This window comes from Sapajus apella, unplaced genomic scaffold, assembly GCF_009761245.1.
Source record: "Sapajus apella isolate SASKATOON/1434 unplaced genomic scaffold, GSC_monkey_1.0 scaffold20, whole genome shotgun sequence".
NCBI lineage: Eukaryota > Metazoa > Chordata > Mammalia > Primates > Cebidae > Sapajus > Sapajus apella.
In genome coordinates this window covers 27,693,240-27,702,630 of record NW_022436960.1, presented here as the reverse complement: position 1 = coordinate 27,702,630, position 9,391 = coordinate 27,693,240, and the positions used below count along the sequence as shown (strand labels likewise).

At 47.2% G+C, this 9,391-nt stretch overlaps 1 pseudogene; it reads right to left on the bottom strand.

Moving 5' to 3' along the window:
- Nucleotides 1-8,496: 8,496 nt before the first annotated feature.
- Nucleotides 8,497-8,930, bottom strand: LOC116557983 (annotated as a pseudogene).
- Nucleotides 8,931-9,391: the final 461 nt, after the last annotated feature.

Genomic DNA, 9,391 nt, shown 5'->3' with positions numbered 1-9,391 from the left:
TCTCGGCTCACCGCAACCTCCGCCTCCTGGGTTCAGGCAATTCTCCTGCCTCAGCCTCCTGAGTCGCTGGGATTACAGGTACGCGCCACCATGCCCAGCTAATTTTTTGTAGTTTTAGTAGAGACAGGGTTTCACCATGTTGACCAGGATGGTCTCGATCTCTTGACCTCGTGATCCACCCGCCTCGGCCTCCCAAAGTGCTGGGATTACAGGCTTGAGCCACCGCGCCCGGCAAAAAGCTTTTTTAGAGAGGCAGTCTCTCTCTGTCACCCAGGGGGCTGGGGTGCAGTGGTGCGATTGTAGCTCACTATAACCTTGAACTCCTGAGCTCAAGCAATCCTCCCACCTCAGTCTCCCAGATAGCTAGGCAGGCGTCACCATGGCCAGCTTCTAAAGCATTTTTTACTTAAAAGGGAAGTCCAAGAATGTAAACTTCTCAACATGAATGTGTAGTAGTAGAATTTCAGAGGTCCTAGTGTGGGATGATGGCTCTTTCCTAAAAACAAAACAAAATACAATCTTGTCTCGTTCTGTCTAGTTTATACTTACTTATCTGGTCTCTGGTTCCTGGGGTCAGCCATGCTTCCTCCCTTGAAATTTATATCATATCTGGTACCTAGTGACCCAAATGACAAACCTTTAACTGTGCATTTTTTGGGGAAAAAAATTCTTCTGCCCTGTTTTCCCTCAAGCAGAAAAAGAACAAATGATCTGCTGCCTGGGCAGGACAGGATTTCTGCCAGTCCCACTTGTGAGCGGCCTTCATGGCTTCCAGGCAAGGTGGAGGCACGGGCTGCGGAGCAGTCAGCCTCGTTCACCAGCCTGTCTCTCCTCTGGACCTCTTGGCACAAACTTTTACTCTCCAGACTGTGTACGTTTGGTTGGATTGAAATAAACACAGTAGGATTTTGTTTTAGTTTATTGTTTGTTTTGCAGAACGAGGTTTTAAAGGGAGGGTGTCCCAGCAAACCTGACCCCACACAGGCCAGAGAGAAGCAGTATGGAGAGCGGCAAAAGGAATTGTGAAGTACTTGGGGACTGGTGTGGGGACTGACTTCCACCCCAAAAAGCCTGGAAAATTCTTCCCAAAGCCCCATGCCGCCAAACTTCCCGGCCATTACCTTGAAATATTCTCCTCCGAGCAGGGCTCCACATGGCCCGCATGTAAACCCGTGCATGTGTGTGCCGCACACGGAGACACATACACGCGCGCGCACACACACACACAGAGCTCTGTCTGGTAACAGATTGGGTCTGAAAAATCTGGCAGTCTGCGTGGCTGATGGCAGAGTGTCGAGCCTGTTCTCGCTGTCTCCCTGGAGTCCCTGTGCAGACGCAGGTGCACGTCAGCGCCTGCTCTAATTTTATCCCTGGTTGATGGAGGAGACTAACTGAGCAGCAGGGAGGCTGCTATTTTGGGTCTCTCCGTGGCTCTGGGTTATATAAAGCCTATTGCTGTGACCTGCATTGCTTTGAGCCTGTGCCTCACTGTCTTGCGTCCTCTGTCACAATATGTCATCAGTTCAGACATTCACACACACACCCCCGGGTCTCTGGAGAATGAGAAAGGAGGTGTGTGCTGGAGGAGTGTGTGTATGTGTGTGTGTGTGTGTGTGTGTGTGTGTGTGTGTGTGTATATGTGTGTTCCTGCCAGCTCCCTGTGGAGTGAGGCCTGCATACGCTACTGGGAGGGATATTGTATGTGAAAGAGGTTTGTTCTTGAAAGAAATGAAACAATCTTTGGAGGAACGTGAGGGCATGTGCTTTGGGCTTTAGGACAGAATGTTTGTAAGCTGATGTTGTGGGTCTGCTGTTGGCACGGCGATAAAAATAACTTCTATTTCAGCAACTCTTTTCATTTCGAAGGAACCCAAGGGTTGCATAAATTACACACAAATGGCTCTGCCGTTGAATGACAGGAATTTTTCATCTGGAATTAGGAGTAGCAGCTACATGAACAAATGTGATCATGAGAATTTAGAGATGGGCTGATGGCAGAAGATGGCATTTCCTACATCACTGAGGAAAATGTTCACCTGGAAATGTTGCCATCCTAATTAAAACAAAACAAAACTTCTGTTTGCTGCTATTGTGATTATTGTGTATTGTGTTAAGATTTTTTTTTTTTTTTGAGTTGGAGTCTCTCTGTGTCGCCCAGGCTGGAGTGCAGTGGGGTGATCTTTGGCTCACTGCAACCTCTGCCTCCCAGGTTCAAGTGATTCTCCTGCCTCAGCCTCTCGAGTAGCTGGTATTACAGGTGCCCAACACCACGCCTGGCTAATTTTTGTATTTTTAGTAGAGATGGGGTTTCACCACTTTGGCTAGGCTGTCTCTTGGCCAGGCTGGTCTTGAACTCCTGACCTTGTGATCCACCGGCCTCAGCCTCCCAAAATGCTGGGATTACAGGCGTGAGCCACTGTGCCTGGCCAAGATGTATGTTTTCTGACCAGGCGTGGTGACCCATAACTCTAATCCCAGCACATTGGGAACCTAAGGTAGAAAAATTGCTTGAGCCCAGGAGTTTGACACCAGCCTGGGCAACATAGTGAGACTCCTGTCTCTTAAAAAAAAAAAAAAGAAAGAAAGAAAGAAAAGAAAGAAAAAGGCTGGGTGCAGTGGCTCACGCCTGTAATTCCAGCACAGTGGGAGGCTGAGGCAGGAGATCATGAGGTTAGGCATTTGAGACCAACTTGACCAACATGGTGAAACCCCTCATCTCTACTAAAAATACAAAAAACATTAGACTGGCTGGTGGTGCATGCCTGTTATCCCAGCTACTCAGGAGGCTGAGGCAGGAGAATCGCTTGAACCCAGGAGGTAGAGGTTTCAGTGAGCTGAGATCTTGCCACTGCACTCCAGCCTGGGCAACAGAGCCAGACTTCATCTAAAAAAAAAAAGATATGCATTTTCTAGAGTTAATCGTATATGATATCTAAATTATCTCTCTCCATATTCAATGTGAATATTTTAGGTATAAATTTTGATAGATGAACATACAACAGAATCCTAATATAACACAGCTCATCATTGTATGAATGTGAAAGTACTAGGTTTCTCAAAATATAAATTATTCACAGAGAACAAGTCTAACAGAGCTCAGTGAGCTTATCACACAGATATTCGTCCTATCCCCGCAATACCAGCAGGGGAAAGATGTCCCGTACTTGGTGAGCTACGTGTCACCCAGATATAATCTCCTAGGGTATATTCTGGCTGACATGAGGGAGCCCATAAGGCATCACCAGGGGAATGAGGACTTGGCGCGTGGAGGCTGCCAGAATGTGAGGCCTGAGGTTGGGGCTCATGTTGCTGATTTGGGCTTCCCGTCACTAGCAGCTCCCACAGCAGGTGGCGTTCCCATAACTAGCAACCTCACTGAGCCACTATTTCTTAGCTGCTCTTTGAAAAACGTTGAAGACCCGTCTCTTCCACCCGCCAAAGTACTTCTAAGGAATCTGGGTGAGAAAAACTTGGACCCTTTCCATGAAGAAAACAGAAGAATCTGCTGGCCGTTTCCATAGGGCTGAACGGTCACCTTAGAGAGTTCCAGTGAAGGGGGCAGCTAAGGGAAGAAGGAAAGAGAAACGGACCAGACCGGAATCACAGTCAGGGCTCCTAGGGGATGGATGGGAAACTGAAGCTAGGAATGGAGAAGTATAGAGGGATCACTGTGTCGCTTATTAATAATTGATTTAGGCAGATTTCCCTACTCATGTCCTCCCTGCACTCGTGGCTGGGGGCAGGAACTCCCCACTCTGGCTTCTTGAGGTTCTGTTTGCTGCTCCCCAATACCCCTCCACCATGCTGTCCGTGTCTTTCTAAAACACAAATCCTGTGATCCCACTAAGTAAGCCTGTCCTGTGGCCCTTCATTTCTCTCTCTGGAGAAAATCTAAATGCTTTAGCAGACAGACAAGGCCCTCTGCAACCCGGGACCCGCTTATTTCTCTGGCTTAGCTCATACTGCAAACCTCTCAACCCTTCACACCAGCTCCTCTCCTCGTTCCACTCCTTGGCACCTTTTTTTTTTTTTTTGAGACAGTGTCTCACTCTGTCACCCAGGCTGGGATGCAATGGCACAATCTCAACTCATTGCAGCCTCGAACCTCTGGGCTCAAGGAATCCTCCTATCCTCCCACCTCAGCCTCCCCAGTAGCTGGGACCATAGGCATGTGCCACCACGCCCAACCAATTTTTCTACTTTATTTACTTATTTTTTTGTAGAGATAGGATTTTGCCATATCGCCCAGGCCAGTCTTCAACTATTGGGCTCAAGTGATCCACTTGTCTCAGCCTCCCAAAGTGCTGGGATTACAGGCATGAGCCACCGTGCCCTGCCCTTGGCACCTTAAAGCTAAGTGTGCTGAACTCTCACATCCTCTGTGTGTTGCCAATCACCATTCCATCTGCCTGGAATGCCCTTTCCGTCACGTTTTTTTTCCCTGAAAAATTCCAAAGCTTCCTTCAGGCCTCAACTCAGGCAGGACGAGTTAACCCCTCCACACCTGGATCAGGTGCCTTTCCACTCCATCTTTGCTCACTGTTGCTGGAGTGCTTGAATGCTCTGCAGTCTTTCCTGGGGTTCTACAAGACCAGACTGCTTTTTTTTCCGTGGGGGACAGTCTCACTCCTTCACTCCTTCACCCAGGCTGGAGTGTGCAGTGGCACACTCTCAGCTCACTACAACCTCTACCTCTTGGGTTCAAGCTATTCTCATGCCTTGGCCTCCTGAATAGCTGGGATTACAGGTGCACATCATCATGCCCGACTAATTTCTTTTCTTTTTGTATTTTTAGTAGAGATGGGGTTTTGTTGTGTTGGCCAGGCTAGTCTCAAACTCCTGACCTCTAGTGATCCGCCTGCCTCGGCCTCCCAAAGTGCTGGGATTACAGGTGTAAGCCACCACACCCGGCCAAGACTGCATTTCCTTACAGGGCTTACTGCTCAGCCTGCCCAATAAGTGTTTCCTGAATGAACGAATTGGGGAAGAAGCCACATTTTTGAACTAAATCTTTCTCAAATGTTGAGAGGGATAGGATTTGTGGGAAATGTCAGTGGCATTGAAGAGGAAAGGCCAGGTCCTGGGAAGTCTGACCATGAATAAAACCAGTGCGCCTGCAATCATCTGTCTACAAAGCCTCAGAGGGGCACAGAATAGACCTGTCCTGTCCTGCCCACCGTTGTATCACGCAAATAGCACTGTTGAGTGGGATGGAACGGTTAGCATGGCGCCCGTCCTACCATGGTGATCACCCACCATGGATCAGCATCTTTCCGGTGTTTTTCCTACCATCTATGACAGGGACTGCCTTTCCTGCACTCCCATGCCACCATGCATCTGTGGGGTAAGAGGAAATAACTTGTATATGGACCTCAGTATCCTTCCTGGAGGAATGCATGCCTCCATCCATGTCTCCCCTTTGGTCCCATCAAGAAACTGCCAAGCCAGCTATGATTCTACTATGACCATCAGTACCTTGCAGCTCCATCCCATGGGGTGGGCTACCCTCTCCGCCCAGGCCACATCCTGGTAAGGCTGGCCTTATGGATTTGGGCACATGAAAGGATCCAGCATGCCAAGTACCTAATACTTGACTGAATTAAGCTGGGCCACCTTGGGTCAGGGAATTCATCTCAGCAATTCTAGTGGTAACTGACATTAGTATTTTTGAGGACATGGAGACAGGATTAAAAGAGACTTAATGGGGCCGGGCGCAGTGGCTCAAGCCTGTAATCCCAGCACTTTGGGAGGCCGAGGCGGGTGGATCGCAAGGTCAAGAGATCGAGACCATCCTGGTCAACATGGTGAAACCCCGTCTCTACTAAAACTACAAAAAATTAGCTGGGCATGGTGGCGCGTGTCTGTAGTCCCAGCTACTCAGGAGGCTGAGGCAGGAGAATTGCCTGAACCCAGGAGGCGGAGGTTGCGGTGAGCCGAGATCACGCCATTGCACTCCAGCCTGGGTAACAAGAGCGAAACTCCGTCTCAAAAAAAAAAAAAAAAAGAGACTTAATGGGCCAGGTGCAGTGGCTCACGCCTGTAATCCCAGCACTTTGGGAGGCTGAGGCGGGTGGATCACCTGAGGTCAGGAGTTCGAGGCAAGCCTGACCAATATGATGAAACCCCATCTCTGCTAAAAATACAAAAATTAGCTGAGCATGGTGGCATGCGCCTGTAATCCCAGCTACTTGGGAGGCTGAGAAAGGAGAATCGCTTGAACCCGGGAGGCAGAGGTTGCAGTGAGCTGAGATCACACCATTGCACTCCAGCCGGGGCAGAAAGAACGAAATTCTGTCTCCAAAAAAAAAGAGACCTCAAGCTATAAATCAAGTTCAAATGCACTGAGAGAGGTTATTTAATTAAATCCCTGATACTGCCTATGTATACAAAGTAATTTTTTATGAGACAGCTAATCACCCCTTAATTCGTCTGTTTTAATATTTACACTTTCATTTATTAGGCTTTATTAAAGTAGGACCTAGCTTTTCTATAATCTGAAGGCATCACTGCTCAAAATATTTTCATTTAATACCGTGTCAAAAACTACCTACTTATCTTCCAAAGACAGGTCTGTGTGTGTGCGCGCGCACACACACACACACACATGGACTGTTGCCCTAAGTCCTTTGTCTCCTATTCTCAGAGTCTGTCCCATGATAATAGAATAATAATGATGTTGCTCCAGAATAAACTTGCAATGTGGGGGCTGGGAGAGGTGGCTCACACCTGTAATCCCAGCACTTGGGAAGGCTGAAGTAGGTGGGTCGCTTGAGGCCAGGAGTTCCAGACCAGCCTGGCCAACATGGTGAAACCCCATCTCTACTAACCATACAAAACAAAAATTAGCCAGGTGTTGTGGCACATGCTTGTAATCCCAGCCACTTAGGAGGCTGAGGTATGAGAATCGCTTGAACCTGGGAGGCAGAGGTTGCAGTGAGCCGAGATCGCGCCACTGCATTCCAGCCTGGGTGACAGAGAAAGACTCTGTCTCAATAAATAAACAAACAAACAAGCTTACCGTGGGGGATGTGGGTACATAACTGGCATTTTTTGGGAAACTTTCAGAATTTAATTTAATTTATTTATTTATCCTTTTTTTCTTTTTTTGAGTCTCGCTCTATCACCCGGGCTGGAGTGCAGTGGCTCGATCTTGGCTCACTGCAACCTCCGCCTCCCTGGTTCAAGCAATTTTCCTGCCTCAGCCTCCCGAGTAGGTGGAATTACAGACGCCTGCCACCACGGGTGACTAACTTTTGTATTTTTAGTAGAAACAGGGCTTCACCATGTTAGCCAGGCTGGCCTTGAACTCCTGGCCTCAAATGATCTGCCAACCTCGGCCTCCCAAAGTGCTGGGATTACAGGCATGAGCCACTGTGCCTGGCCAACTTTCAGAATTTTAGACAGTGCGTTCTTAGGCTTGTGAATCCTGACAGCTAGCCCACTGTGACAGAGAGGGAGCAGCAGAGAGCCTGTGTGAACAGGAGGCTGGGGGACTAGAGAGTAAAGGAAGATGACGGTTGGCACACTTAGAATTTTAGAACAGCTGCAGTGGTTAGAGTAGCTCCCCCTGAATGTGATGATGCTGGGCCACTTAGGGGAAAGGGAGGGAAGATTCTGCAGCCAATGACAAGGAGGAGGGAGAACTCACTATACTCAGTGGATGGGTATTAAAGGGATTATGTGTATTAGGCAGTATTACCAGAAAGGCATGTGCTTTTACTGCCAAGAAACTAATAATGAATTGGAATGCCTTCCAGGGATGAGAACAAGTTAAAACAATATCTTCTGTGCTCAGCATGTACAATATTTCAAAATCAGTAGCACACTTGGCTTTATGGGACATGATGAGGGAGAAATTATAGAAGATCTCGTGTCATCATTTAATTTGATCTCTTTTTAAAAGTCACATAACAGGGCTCTCCACAGTAAGGGTATCAGCTAATATTTATTGAATGTTGACTGCATGCTTATTGATCATTTAAAGGTTTTATAGGGCCGGGCGCGGTGGCTCATGCCTGTAATCCCAGCACTTTGGGAAGCCGAGGCGGGTGGATCACTTCAGGTCAGGAGCTCGAGACCAAGCTGGCTAATATGGTGAAGCACTACTAAAAATACAAAGAGTTCCCATGACAGTGCTTGCAAAAATGCTGAAAAAAAAAATACAAAGAGTAGCGAGGCATGGTGCATGTGCCTGTTGTCCTAGCTATTTGGAAGGCTGAGGAGGCAGAGGCTGCAGTGAGCTGAGATCGTGTCACTGCACTCCAGCCTGGTCAACAGAGTGAGACTGGTCTCAAAAAAAAAAGTTCTATATCGATCAACTCAGGTAACCCTCACAACTTTATGAGGTAGGTACTCTTATTATCCCCATTTCAAGATGAGAAAATCAAGCCGCAGAGAGATTAAGTAACATGACAAGACCCCACACAGCTAGTAAATGTTAGAGCTAGGATGAATTGAACCTAGGCTGGCTGACTCTAGATCCCAAATTTATTATTATTTTTTGACTATTACAAAAGTTTATTTAACAAAAAGTCTAATATGAAAATGTACATGACCTAATTTTTACATCATAGTAAAACAGGCCCTATGGAGAGAGGACATGGGTTTCTCCGCTGAACAGCCATTATTTATACTCGTTCCAAGGCTTCTAACAGGATGATACTATTTCCTCATATTACCACCATTCCAATATTGTTCTGTTGTCCGCTAATCACCATCTCCACACATTCATCTATCACAAGATTCATAAAGGGATCAAATCCCTGCAATATTCCTTGGACATGTCTGCCACCATTTAATTTCAATGATAACTTCTTGTCCATAAATTTTTTCAACTCGGGAGGGTTAGCTTTGCTCATGATGGCTACTCCGTGGGCTCACAGAGCGATCCCAAATTTATAACCACCGTTCTATACCACCTTTATGGTGAAACAGATGCTGCCTTCTTCTTCTTTTTTTTTTTTTTTTGACACGGAGTCTTGCTCTGTTGTCCAGGCTGGAGTGCAGTGGCACCATCTCTGCTCACTGCAACCATCACCTCTTGGGTTGAAGCAATTCTCCTGCCTTAGCCTCCTTAGTAGCTGGGACCACAGGCACGTGCCACCATGCCCAGCTAATTTTTGTATTTTTAGTGGAGATGGGGTTTCATTATGTTGGCCAGGCTGGTCTCAAACTCCTAGCCTCAAGCTATTCACCCGCCTCAGCCTCCCAAAACGCTGGGATTATAAGTGGGAGCCACCATGCCTGGCCCAGATGCTCTTTTAAAACTGTCTGTTGATGGTATGCAAGATATTTGTTTTACTGAAATACGTGAGAATGAGAAATGATGTGGAAATCCTGTTTAAACATCAGCATGACATCATTAATAATAAATGCTTATGAATCCAGGTCA